This window comes from Anomalospiza imberbis, chromosome 8, assembly GCF_031753505.1.
Source record: "Anomalospiza imberbis isolate Cuckoo-Finch-1a 21T00152 chromosome 8, ASM3175350v1, whole genome shotgun sequence".
Taxonomy (NCBI): domain Eukaryota; kingdom Metazoa; phylum Chordata; class Aves; order Passeriformes; family Viduidae; genus Anomalospiza; species Anomalospiza imberbis.
In genome coordinates, this window is record NC_089688.1 from 20089649 (window position 1) to 20103946 (window position 14298).

The 14298-nt window shown below is 36.0% G+C and overlaps 1 protein-coding gene and 1 long non-coding RNA gene across 11 annotated transcripts in view; one reads left to right on the forward strand and one right to left on the reverse strand.

Moving 5' to 3' along the window:
• Positions 1 to 14298, forward strand: part of CPEB3 (cytoplasmic polyadenylation element binding protein 3) — an 80944-nt gene that overhangs the window by 11997 nt on the left and 54649 nt on the right. The gene's annotated exons all lie outside the window — the stretch shown is intronic.
• LOC137478120 (uncharacterized) overlaps positions 1527 to 14298 on the reverse strand; it is a 31671-nt gene continuing 18899 nt past the window's right edge. Inside the window, exon 4 of one of the 2 annotated variants that reach the window (XR_011001411.1) lies at positions 1527 to 6734. This is a non-coding gene — a long non-coding RNA (uncharacterized lncRNA). Of the gene's footprint in view, positions 6735 to 13345; positions 13602 to 14298 lie in introns of those variants that run through there. The other variant, XR_011001412.1, reaches the window with a different exon arrangement.

A 14298-nucleotide genomic window follows, 5' to 3' on the forward strand; every position in this document is an offset into this window, starting at 1 on the left:
ATGAAATGTAATGTAGCAAGTAAGTGTTGGAGATGAGATCGTGGGAACAGGTGTGGAACTAGGCCAGAGAGGAAATAAAAAACATGGCCAGTTTGTTGTTCTGAATATTTTTTGGCTTCTGAGTGGTTCAGGTGCAGAGTCTCTGACTGTCATGTGGCAAGCAGTCGTGTTGTGCTGTTATGTTAGGTGATCCTCAGCTCTGGCACTTGAGGCTGCCATTAACTGATTGTCCCTGGGACGCCATTCTCCCGGCAGTGGCTCAGGTCCATTTTCCAGCAGAGTGGTGGGGCTTGTACGGAACTGTTGTCATCTCCTTCTGAGCTTCTCTTTTCCTTCACTTGTGTCAGGTAAATGGTTTATTTCTTTTGGCTTTTGGCCATGTGAAGATATTGGGACACAGCTTGTGGGGTTAGGAGGATTGATACTGCCTGAAATAGATCCTTGGAGGCAACAAGAAATTCTCTTTGCAGGGAAGATAGAGAAGGAATTAAACGTTTGCAGACCAGCATTCTAATTAAGTATGTCTACCTTGTGGATTTTTAATTATAGCAACACTGTAACAATTTTCCATAAACTGTGCTATGTTTTGCAGTTTTCAAAGTAATGCTCTTTATCAACAAAAAATGCATTGCAGTTTATGCTCTGAAGATTCTGGCATGCATCAAACCATTGTTGGCAGCTTTACTGATAAATATTTCTCTAGCAGAAATAAAAAAGGTGGTGTTTATTGTGTATAAAGACAGTTTTAACATGCTGTCTTTTGCAGGGAGACTGAGAAAGGATTTTTGGGGTATTGTTTTGGTGTACTGTTTTTTTCTTCATTGTTTTCAGTTGGAATTAGTCTGGACCAGATAAAATGATAAGCTAAATTTAGGAATTATATATAACTTCAATATTTAATACTTAAACAAAATGCCAATTCTAACATGCAGTGAGTTTGTGTTTAAATATAAGTGCGTATATATGTATAAATGTAAAGTTCAGATATTGGAACATTAATGAGTGTAACAAAGTTCTGTGTTTATGAGTAAAGGAGTTTTACTGGCTAATACACTCTGGTGACTAATTTTAAAAACCTTTTTTAAATCTATAGGCTTTTTTCAGTCAGCAATAGTTATATTTAAAGATTATTTTTTAAAACAATGTATTTCTTTAGTCTAAATTTGTCATTCTGGGCTCTAGCTTCTTGGCAGTTTAGTAGGTAACCACACTTAGTAGTGTTACTGTTACCGTAAAGACTATTTCTTAACATGTAGTCCATTGTTAATTTTTCTTGCATGATGATGCACAAGCACTGGCAGCCTGCAACTTTATGGGCAGAAAGGAAAAAAAAAAGGAGGAAAGTACCTAGGTCTGCTTTTTTTCCCCCCAGCCTTTCTTACATACTTCTGTTGGTACTATTAACTAGCACTGTTTGTAGCTGGATTCTGAATATTAAAATGTGGGAGCACATATTGTGGTATCTCAGTAGTCTTCCAGTGCAGTGTGACAGATACAAGTGACACATGATGTTCTAAGTAATTGAGAAGTATTTTACAATTTTTTGTTAGATTTTAAATTTGATTGAATTGTAAATGTCTGCATTTTCAAATTAACTAAAACATAGTAATAGTGCAAGGAAAAAGCACATGGCTGTTGTATATTCAAAGTATGATTGAGCACTAATTGCTTATTGATCAGAGTTTAAGTAATCAATCATAGTTAATCTGTCAAGGTAGAGCAAAGGTCTGAGTTCAGTAGGCAGCTGATGTTCTGATCAACTCTACATAGACAGGATTTCCTTAAAAACAATAAAGGTATTAATATCAGTCAATCAATAATTCTGTCTTAAAATTTTGATAAAGGATTTATCTTTCTCTTGGAGGAACAGTAGAAGGGAAGGGGAAGGGCATGGAGTTAATTTTGCTATTTCATTTCTTGGATCATGTCTCCCAGTTTTCATCTTTTTGCCTAGACTGCTTTTGTGAATGGAATGTAAGAGGAAGAGAGACCTGGAAAAGTAGTATTTTCAGGTTCCAGTGGTTCTTCAAGGAAAAAAAAGAGTTTGCTGAGTGAATCATGAATATTTCCATTTGTTAGCAGTTGGTAAAATAGCTCTCCTTTCATTATGGTCACTCAAAAGTAATTTCTAGCAGACCTATACTAAGGGGAAGCTAAAATATAGCACTGTTTAGTTTGAAACTTGAAAGTGATCTTACTTTAAACAGTGCACATCTGAATTTTGCTTCTATTCTAGACTTCACAGTTTTTAGGCTATTGTGATATCTTATACGTTCTGTGCCTAAATTTAGGGTAGCATTGCCATGTTCTGCTTCATTATTTTTTTAATCTAATTTTTCCATGTTTCACAAAAGCATTGCTTTTAAGCAGTTGTTAGAATGCTGCACATGCTGGTACTAAGCAGCTGTCTCAGTAGTTAGAAGAATGTAAAATTTTTGTATATAGAATTAGATCTTCATTTGTGTAATCATTTTATTATTATGTGTAAATTTTAGAATTTTAAAAATGCAAGTTGTCAGAGGTCACAGAAACTTTGCTTGTGTTTGTTCAGACTTGGTCAACATTTTCATTTTCATAACTTTCAGTTATATGATTCTGTCTTTTCCTACAAGCTACGAGCAGCATTTGTAAATCACAATTAATTGATGTCTTCCTTTTCTTCCTTGTTGTGGAAAAGTGGATTTGTCCCTTTATTGCATGTTTCTCAAGCTCATTCCAGAGATAGTTGTCAATTTTTCTAAGATCTAGTAGGAGAGAAGCACTTTGCCAATTGGGATAGATACTGATCTGCTTTGTCACAACAGTGTTAGAAGGGATGATGTGAAGTCCATTCTACAGAGGTAAATAAGAGGCACAGAGTTTGGAAAATTCATTTTCTTCTCAATGCTCAATCTGATAAGACTAAAAAATCGGGGTTTTTTTCTGAAATATTTAGAATATAGGTATTTGAAAACAGAACATCCAATGCAGCCTCTTAAGTTTACTGTTTGTGTTAATCTCAAATTAGGCATGAAAAATTGAAGACAACAAATTGGTTCCTGTTAAAATTTTCAGTTCCTGCTACATAGCAATTACTCAGGAATTAAGAATTTTTCATCAAGGAAAAGAAGCAAAATATTTCATTTCTTTGATACCAACTTTTCCTTTAACTGTGCATGTTGTTCTCTGTACATCTTTAAGATTCTGGAGAAGTATTACTCTTGTTGTTTCTAATTCTTTTTTTCTGGATAGCTTTGCAAAATATGCAAGAATTTGCAACAGTTTTCTTTTAAACTCCTGGAGTCTAAATAAACTATTTAAGCCAAACCATAGATTCTTTTGCATGTAAGAATGATAAACTTCACATGATTCATCACCCAAGTTAAGAAGCTTTTGATCAACTCTATAGTTCTTTGTTCTTGGTTTAACAAAGTTAATGAAAGTTTGTGTACAGAGCACTGTCAATAGGCTTCAGTGGGCATGGCCCATTTTTTTTGTTTTATCCACCCTTGAACTGTTCAGCTGCTGTCAAACATCTATTTCTTCCTGTTCCTGAATTTTGATTCTTTTTATCAATGAGGCTTCTTGTTTGAGTTGGCCTCCCCTGTTTCACTTTCTGTGTCAAAGCTCCAGGTTACAGAGGAAGGCCCAATAAATCCCTGTAGTCGTGTTCACTTAGTCCTGTGCAAAATTAATAGCATAAGGGGTTTTAAAAGTAGGTTTAGTCAAATTCAGGGAGAATGGAATTTTCAGAAATACTGGCTAGAAGTTCTGAATTCTAGAAATTTAGACATTTTAACCAAGTGATAACTTAGTCTGAACATGCAGAACTGATTTTCTTTCCTCATGCCCAAACTGAGCTTCCAAAATTTATGACTTGGGATGGATTGTCACACAGATTGACAAAAAACAATTCTGAAATAAATGAGAAAAACATTAATTTTGGCTTTATCATGGACTTTTTATATATGATTTTGTTTTATCTCATAGTCATAAATGGATGTTCTGCTGAATTTCACCTTTTCCATGTAGAATTATTGTGAAGGTGCTCAGCTTAAAAAGATTCATCCTAAGAAGCTATTTTTGCAACACTGTAGGCAACTTAAAGCTGATCATTTAATGAGAATGTCAGACAACAAAGAAGTTCACCCACCAAAGCTCTCTGGGTTTTATTCTCTGAGTGAGGCTCTTTTTTGCAATTAAGACTCATTTCTTAAAGAAAGTCTTTGGAATTGTGGCTTCTTCTTGAGATTGCTGAAATAAACAGAGCAAACATTTTGTTTTAAAACACTTGAGTGGTTAAATATTGTTTGGGATTAAATGAAAATTTCCTTATTCCTTGTTGAAAGTTGCTGCTTCATTCTGCTGAAGTGTCTTGCTTTGTGAAAAGATGTGTTAAAAGCATTAATGAATTAACATGGACGTAGCTAGTGTTACTGCCATTTACTGCATGACCTTAACATCTGTAAAGGGTTAACAAATTACTTGCTATTAACTGATTGTTAGCATGTTAACAGATGGCTTATAAGCAAATCTAATGTCATCTGTTGATTTGCTTAGTAATTATTAAGGCGTGCAATAACCAAGTGTGTAAAATGTTTATAGCATACTTTGTGGGTTTGAAATTTTTTAAAACTACTTATAAAGATAACTTCCAGTTTTAAATCATGACGCCCACAACAGTCTGACCTAATTATTTCACCTCACCAAAGAATTCTCTTGCTCATGTATTCTCTCCAGGATGATATTGTTTCTTCCTGTGACAATTGAAAAAAAAAAAATTGAGAACAGTGAGGCCTCTGATAGTAACTGAAAGGGTTTTTCTTAAAACTCACAAAGCCTGAAGTAGCAGCTGACTGTGTAGTAAGAAGACTGAGAAAGAACAAGAGAGTAGAGGAAACAAAAGTCAGGAACAAGAAAAAGTAGGACTTTAATAGTACAGAATGGAAGGGGAGCTGTGGCATTTTCAAATATGGCAATGCAACATGACAATATACTAATGCACTTTCTGCAGATGAGAATCTCTGCAAATAAAATCTTGAGAAGTTTGGATCAGATTCAACATTTAGTGGTGAGGGTCCTCAGGTGGCTAAGTGGAGCTGTACTTGTGACTTCTGAGTAAAAAAATCAGCCATAATTGTCAGCAGATTTTACAGGTGATGTTTTGATGCAAGTTTCTTCAGTCTCACCTCCCTTGTCTAAACAGAAACATGCTCTTCTGACATAGTTTTGCAAAGCAGTAGATTACTTATATAACAACTTTTTCTTGCTAGGCAAGGGAAAAGTACCAAATGTTGTGTATGCCATTCAAAACTACTTGAAAATGGATTGTAATAAATTTCACAGGTTTTTTTAAAAGCTTCACTTTTGTATAGGAACTGGAAAGTTTTCTTGCAAATTATTTTGCTCGCACAGTAGCTTTGTTTGAATATAAACTTGAACTGGTGAATGTCTCAAAATGTGGCTCACTCCTTGGCTCCACTGGACATGTAGAGTAAGGAGAATTCATTTAAAAGAACAAACACAGTGAAAATAACTTTTTTTATGAATACAGGCATGCATAGATGCAAAAGACAACCATATGAAATGCATAGTTTTTCATACAACCTACAATTTTATTTACCTTTTCACAAATAACATTTATATTTGTGGTTTATAATTGTTCAGAAATCAACTAAAAAAACTCAAGTATTTGTATTTTCTGTGTCATTCTTACTGATTGATGAGGTCCTACTTTATGGTGAAGATTGAGTTCTTGAGATCATGACCTTGTAGTTAGTGCTATTAAATATCAGTCTGCTTTGCTGCAGTTCTGCTCTTTTTGTATGATGAGCTTATCTCTTCTGGGTTGATGATCTCTTGTAAATATTATTATTATGTTTCTACTTTAATAACCAACATTACTCATTTCAAGTATCTCAAGTGATCTCAACGAAACTGGTCTCAAGATTTGCCCTTAAGAAACTGCATTATTCACACTTCTTTAGCAGATTCTGTTGAGCAATAGCAGTTCTTTCCCGTTTTGCCATTTTCTTTCTTACCTCAATTGCGCTGCTTACTTTTTGTCTCCATTTATGTGGTGACTTTGCCTGTAGAAGCATGTGAAATGCTCTGTGGAAGTCGTCCTTAGATCAGCCATATCCTAATCTTTCAAGAAGAAGGAATCACCTTTTCTGGGATATTGTGTCAGTAATGCACAGTGCTACATTATTTCTGCACTGTACTTCATTAGAGACAAAATCCTTGAATTTCAGTCATAAAAGCTAGAAACAGTGTTTTGTCGTCTGTTGTTTCATACCCTGCTTCAGTCATTGCAGTTCTTTCATTTTTATTTTGCTGGTCAGATATACACAGTATTGACATTGTTACTTGGACTAGCTTTAGTGGTTCCACTGTCGGCCTTACTGACTCTGGCTCCTTTTGATTACGATGTTGCTGTGCTCCTCATCAGTTACTGAGTTGGATAGATGATGCTGCTTTCTCTTACTATTTATCTGTCTTCTCTATTTACCCTTGTTTACCTGATTTTCCTCTATGAATGTGAAGAGCTGTTATGGAGGCTACATTATTTTCTCCTGACTTCTGGTGTTTTAAAAATTTTTTCTTAGTCTTGCTAGACTTTCCCTAGACATTTGTTGTCGAAGGCATTCATGCTGATGTTCTTACAGTTTCCCTGAATATGTGTAAGTGGCTGAACATCCTGGTTCTTTCCTTGTAGAAACATTTTCTTAAGGTGCCTGTCAGTTTTTATTATGCTGTGCAAAAAAAAAAGAAAAGGAGAATTCTGTTGCAAATCAGGTAGGCTTTTATGTCAAGACATTTTTCCTGTCTGGAGCAATCTTTGCTAAATTTGCCGTGTGCTAATCAGTTTAGCTCTTATGATGTAAAAGGAAAGTGCTTTTCCTGCTCCTATGAATATGGTTTTCAATTTCTGCATAAAGAATGTTTCCTTTTGGTTAATTGGCTGTTCACACTTGTACTTGTGTCTTGTAAGTGATTTCTGAATTATTTTAGTTAAATCCAAATGTGCAGCAGTAATTTGAATGCATAACACCTACCTGACAACACAACTGCTCATGGCCTCTTCTTATCTAAGGGGAAGAATTTTTTATTCTGGTTATTTTAAAGAATTTTAACATAAGCATTCAGGCATTTTATACATTATATAGTTAGTTATTATTATCCTCATGTCCTCTATGCCTTTAAGTCTCTTAGGCAATAAAAGATGGAAGTACGCATAGCGTGATTCAGTTACTATTTTATTACCATATGAAGGTAATATATTTAAGAAATTAATTCTGAATTTATTTTTAAATTGAACTCTTTTTTTCATATGTGGTATGATTCAGTACTTGCCACTGGAAAAATTCCTTTGTTTATAAAATTTAATCTGAAATGGTATTGCTTGCATATAATTGACCTGAAGAGCTGAAGAGTTGCTTCTAATTAAAACATAATTTTGGACTGGGATTTTTTTGCTCTGCTTCTGTCTTTCCTTCCTCTAAGTGGAGCTTGATGTTACAAGTGTTCTTTGGATTGCTACTGTCTGCTGTTTCCTGCCTGTTCTGTTGCATATATGCAGCCTTTGGTAATTTTGCTGATGATCAAATATGTAATAGCAAATATTTTTAAATTAGAGTTTCTGATATAACGACACTTTAGGAAAGGGCTTGCCTGGTATCTCACTGGCTATGCAGGAGTTTTCAGCTCATGTTTAGAAGTAGGTGCACAGCTTGAGAAAGTCTGTAGTTTTATTTCCCTTACATGAAGGTGTCTGAGGCAGTTTGGGATTCTGTGATTGATTATGTCCTTGATAAAGTCCCAGGATGGACAAGAGTTGCTACCTGACTATTCTCAATCCTTTTAGGAAGAAGAAGACAGAGTGGGTGGTTGTGTGCCACAACTTATCATGCATATTAATTGTGCTATATAGTCGTGTAAAGTTAGGACTTGGGTAGTTCACATGAGTAATTGGTAAGTACTTAGTAATTAAAAGTATATTGCAACTAACAGGTTAAATTTTTTTGTTAAATCCTGCTGGATGCAAAGTGACGTGGCACTGCGAAGGTGACATCACCTCCTTGTCTTCTGTGGGAGCTGTTTTTTATTGCCAGTGTTTCTGGCCTGCTTTAGGCCTATGTGTAAATATTGGTGAATAGCCCCTGTTCCCTCCCAGGCCTTCTGGCCAATGATCCCCGCTGTACCATTTCCTCTTCTGAAATGGAACAGGACTGTCCTCTCTAATAACAGTTCTCCAGACCTGCAGGTGAAGATCTTGCCCTGTGTGAGCAGATGAAATGTGGTATCTCTCTTTTGTTGAAATAGCTACTGGAGTTCTGGCACCTACAAGATTTTTGTCAGGAGGCACTATTTCCTGAGCACAACAGAAATGGAACAGGAGTGTGACATGGAGTGTGCCAGTTAAATGCTATGTTAGTCACATTTTTCTTAAAAGCACTGTGATTTAGGGGGAGAGACAATATTTTATTTGTCATCAGGCTTAAATATTTCAGTTACACTTTTTTCCCCTCTTACCTTGTCACTGATGATCAGTAACTATAGATAAAACCACTTGTTTCAGAGACATCCTTGAGTCTCCTTGGTGGCCATAGTAAATGAAGCTACTGGGCAATGGTGCTCAGAGATCTGTTTGACAGTGATTACTTGTGTTCTTTTCTATCTCCCATTTTGTCTCGTTAGGCTTTCATACCACAGACAGACTGTAAATCTTTGAGACAACGCTGCCTTTTACAACATGTCTCCACTGTCTTTTACATTCTGTGGTCCAGCCTGCAGAATGGGATTATTCTGATCCTTTTGCACTGTAGCATCCTCAGTACTCCCTCCTCCTTTGTATCTCTGCAGTACTTTCATTTTGTGATTTGAGGTTTGCACTTGTGCTGATTTGTCTGGCAAGGAGTTCTTAGGTCAATGTTACTTTTTCCTTGCTGTGGGACACAGGCAACGTTCTACTGAACAGAGAGGTAGAAGCCCAAAGGTAACTTAATCAGTGCTGAACTCTTGCACAGCAGGCCAATGAACCAGTTAAATTATGTCATTTTAATAGCTCGAGGGTATAATGAATGGGCTTATAAATTTTACTGCTGACATTTTTTTTCCACTTGCTTGTTTTTGTGAATTGATGGTCATCTTGGGTGTAACTACTTTAATCCTATATTTTACAAGTGTTAGAACTGTTTGTTACTGGAATCAGTAACTATAATAGAAAGTGGATACATCAGCTTTTTGAGATGCATTCAGCAGCAGGACTGATGAGCAGATTTTTATCTAAAGCATCACATTGAACAAAATATGACTAAACATAAATCCTGTCACTGAGTGCTCAGTCAGTTGTACTGTCTGCAGATCATTCCCAACAGTAGTGTAATGGGTGCAAAAAGAATAGATGTTTTGTTGATTCTTGATATTTTGTTTGTTGTTGTGGGGTTTTTGTTTGGGTTTTTGAAATACGCTGTTCAATTGTTTTCATGGCAAAAGATGATGCTTGAAATATTAATTGTATTATATGATATTTCTATTTGCAAAGATGGAAGCAAGGTATAAGATGGTGTTCCCCATTGGAGCAGTTGACTCTTTGTGCTTGACTGTCGTTGAATGGAGAAATAACACTAGTGTTCATGTGAATAATGTGCTTGGCATATTATAAAAATATGTATTGGAAGAAGAACTAAGTTATCAGCTGTTTTTAGGAAAATGCAGGGTAAACTGAATTATTTTCTTCCCCCACTTTGCAAGCAAATATTGAATATTCAGGAACGTGAGAGGATAGTCAAGTTTAGTGGGTATGATGCCAAGTCTGACAGCTATAAAGATTGAACTTTCTTCTAAATATTTTGAACATGTACATTAAGGGTGTGCAAAAAGGGAATCTCAGCTGCAAAGTAAAGGGACATTTGAACCAAATAATATAATCTTATTAGGTTTTGTAATTCTATATAATACTGATTGTGATTGTATCTCTTCATATTTCTGTGCTTTTTAGTTAATCTGAAAATAAAAATTACTGACATTTCACTAAAATATTTTAGAACTCAGAATTTATAAGGTGTTAAAATCTGAATACAACTTTACCTTTCTTTGTGGAAAAATTGCTTGAGTAGGTCAAGTTTTCAAGGCTTTTGGATTCAGTCCGAGTTCTTGCATGTTAACTATAAAAGCTTATATAACACAGACAAAGTGACTAAATACTAACTAGAGTTTTGAAATATAATTTTTCAAATTACATGGAAATTTTTTCCATAATCTTTATACAGGTAGATATTGTTTTATATGCATATTAATCTTCCTTTTTTTGTAGAAGCCTTTTAAATAGGCTTTAAAAAATTCACCTTTTGCCCAGTGAACTTCCAAACACCTATGAAAATAAAATGTGCTACAGTTGGTCATGTTGAGAAAAGACTAATATATAAGAAGTTGATGTGTTCTGTGCACATTCCAAGAGCAACAATAACAGAAAACATTGCCCAATTTGTTCCAGTAAAGGAACACAATAAATCCACCTTATTTTACTGCTACCCAAAATTAACTGGAAAGGTAAAAAAGAAAGTGGAATTCAAATAAAATTCCAGTAAGACTTGGTGTTACTAGCTATACCTCATTGTGGGCATAGACAAATTTACCCTATTGTTCCATCCTACCTACATTTTATGTCTTCTTACTTGTTTTGGTTTATTTCATTTTTTTGTTAAATCCAATATAAGGAAGAATTACTGAAATTTCTGGTGTTTCTAGTTCTGCACCTATCTGGGTTGTCACTCACGTTGTTGTTGGCAGCATTCCAGCACCAAGCTGCAAAGTAATGCTATTTACAATTTTTTTTTTTTGACAGTGATAATTTCACTTTACCATGTGACCGTATTCCTCAGATTTCCTATATTTTGAAAGACTTTTTTTTAACTTCCCTGAGAATGCAGGTGGGATTGCATCCCACCTGAAGCTGTGAGAAGTGAAGGACTGCCCAGCGAGCACTTAGAGCATGCTGTATGGGATCATTCATGTGCACCATCATGGCATGTTGTGCATGTCCCAAGCTAAACTTCAGAATACTTTTTTTTTTTTTTTGCAGTTGTTGGTTTTGCTATTTTGAATTGAGATACTGAAACAAGACAAACTTGTTTTCCTTGTGTTCTTAGTAATTACCTGTGCTGCAGGTGCTAGAACAGAGTGAGTTTGAAACAGGGCTGGCACTTTACCCTGTATTTATTCAAAGCTGTGCTCCCATTGACTTTCATTGGCAACGCTTAGCAATCCTGTCCAGCCAAATCCAAGTTTGTGGATGAATAAAATAACACAGCAGTGATCCCTGTGAAGAAGTTTGCATTGATAGGAAAGTTGTTTAAGCCATAAGTGTTTTGGCTGTTCCCTAGATCTCATTGTTCTGATCAAAATACTACGTGTCATGTCACAGGCTCGGATGACTCCTGGGAGCCTCACTGGAGTTGTGGTGTTCTGGAAACAGTTAATATTTCTGTGAGTTGAAGCCATCTTGTTGCTCAGCAGAGTTGGGTTGTGTTGTGCCACATACTGGTGGAGAAAGCTGAAAAATCTAGGGCAGCATGAAAATTAAGAACACTAAAATAAGTTACTGAAGGTGAGATAGTGTTCAGAATACAGGAAGCTTAGTAGGAAGTCAGTGAACTGAAATATGTAGACCCAGGGAATTGTGTCTTTGGGAGGGTCCAGATACCTGAGGATTTGTTGCTTGCACAGTAAAAAATACGCAGATGAGAGGTGTCTCTCAACTCCATGTATATTTTATGCTATAGATGTAGATGACCATGCCAACAAGGATTTAACACATGCAACCCTGTGTTTCATGGTTAAGGATTCTGAGTATGGATGATAGCTGGGCTTGGGCACTGTCAGACTGCTGACATGCATTCTTAGGGTAAAACTTGTCACTTTTTAACTGTTCTTTAATAATTAATGGTCAAGTGTCTTTTCTGCTGTAATCTTCTGCAGAGTCAGAAGAAAATTTTTATCAGGTTTTGGAGCAAGATGCATGTTCTCCCATGTCTCTGCCATGGGATAGGTCAGTCATTTCCTTTTTTAGTTCATTAGTTCCAGTTACTTTGGGCTACCTGTTCAAGCTGAGAGAGTTAATGAGGAAATCAGGCTGTATTAAGATCCACTTCTCACCTGTTATGGTCCTAGCTGTAGATTTGGTCTTGACATTGTCATTTGTGATGTAGTCATATATTTTTTTCCCATTCTTTATTTTTCCCTCTCAGCATTAAAGACATGGTTTGTGTGTCTACTGGGAGAGACCTGAAGTAGTGCTGGGTATGCCCTGCCCTTACATGCCCCTGCTGTGAGTCTGAAGGGAGCAGAACAAAGCCTACCATGTTACAGGGTACAACAAATAGGAAAAAGTTCTTTTTATTTCAAATGTTACAAATGTGTCAGTACTTTAGTACTGCTAAGTAATGTTTGTTTCATAAATAAGATAACTTGCAAAATTACTTTTGTCTTCCTGGAATTTGCTGATGCACTTAATATAACTCAGCCATCTCCTGGAGTAAGCAACACAGGCAGCTGTCCTAGAGATAAGAAGGTCTCTTCAAAGCACTGTTTTGATTCATTCCTAGAGCTTGTTCATTATGTGTGTTGGATGGAGACTTCTGAATCATTATCATGGCTGTGTAATTAAAGACTAGCATAATACATATGCAAAAGTGTAAGATTAAGATAAAATGCACGTAGTTGTATTTTCTCATTTTATTTTAGTGTTTTTACTCTGCAATTATTTTTGGCAGTTACTCTTCAGTGTTGATTTATTTTTTTAATTTAGAGATTATAGACACTGTGTTAGGTGACATTTTTTATCAGACTTACAAGTAGGATATTTAGAGGTAGAAAGTTGAGACCCAACTCCAACTAAAGGTCCATTTCACTTTGTGATCCTTCAAAATCTGATCCCGATATGCATTTGTGGTTTTTCACTATATTGATGTCCACTTTGAGGAATCCATGGCATAGATGAATGTATAGATAACAGCCATGAAGGGCTGGGATTTAAAGTTTTAGGCCTCATCTCTTCTCAAAGAGCTCTTATTACTAAACTGTTTTTCTTTCTTTCAAGTCTGGAGAATTCTGGAAACTGAAATACGCTGCCATATACACCAGCAGCTAACAATGAAGGAGCTGCTGTCTGCACATAGCAGAAACACAATTCAACATGGGCAGGCTGGACTTAATCTTTTGCTGACTTAATGATTATTGTGTAGCCAAAGGCAGTGCCTGGTAGCTGGAGATTTCTCTTTTATCCATAATGCAGTTTATCTAAGTAGGTCTTAGGAGCTTTGTTTTCTGTAGGAAGATATCCCAGCAAATCTTCCAGACTGGCTGGATTTTAAAACTTCTTTTCCAAGTTATTGATTATGCTTTATCATTCTGTGTTTTGTATGTATTTTGATTTTAGTTCATGGTCCTGGTCCCAAAACTTTCTTGCAAAATTCTCATGTGCTGCTAAGGACCTTTATGAATTGTTTATGTTGTTGGGATTGTTTGGCAATAGATTGGTGGCCTATGGAAACAATGCAAAAGGCAAATCCAGGAGCTGGAACAGTGTCAGCTCACAAAACCCGGAGAGCCTGTTCATGCTGAGAAATGAGGAAACATAATTGTGTGTGTGTGCAGAAGCACCAGTCGTCTTGAAACAAATTGTTGAATTTAGAAAACAGTTTTCAAATCTCCTGAGTACAAATGAGTTGTTACTGAAATGAAAGCTACTGAGGAAAATGGTAATAGCCCTTTTATTTAGGAGCTAGAATGGTAGCCCTTACTTGTGTTTTATCACCCACACTGCATAGTCTGTAGTCAGCATGCGTTATACTTAAGCACTACCACAACATACTCGTAAAATCTGTTGAGTCTAAAATTTCTTTTACTAGATATATCTTGCTCAAGTGCTATAATGGGAAGTGTTACAATTGCCTGGTAAAGGGTTTTGGTTAAATTGATATTCCTGTGTCTAATGTAGGTCTGTTTTAATCTTGAAAATATATTGCAGATTTGTGTGCCCCTTAAAAGATTAGGAAGATGCAGCATTCTAACAAGGCTGCTCTGCATAGCCTTGCTGTCGTGCTACAATTTATTTTTCCCTTTTTCCATTTGAGTCCATGTGCACAGACAGCTCCTTGGAAGGTTACAGAACAAAGCAGGACCTCCCAGGGATTTGCTGCTATAGTAGCATAGTTAAAATATAACATACATATGTTAATAAAGGGCAATTAAATTCAATTTGTAGGCTGTGTCCTCTTCTGAACTCACGCCTTCTGACCTCTAAGACTGTAATCT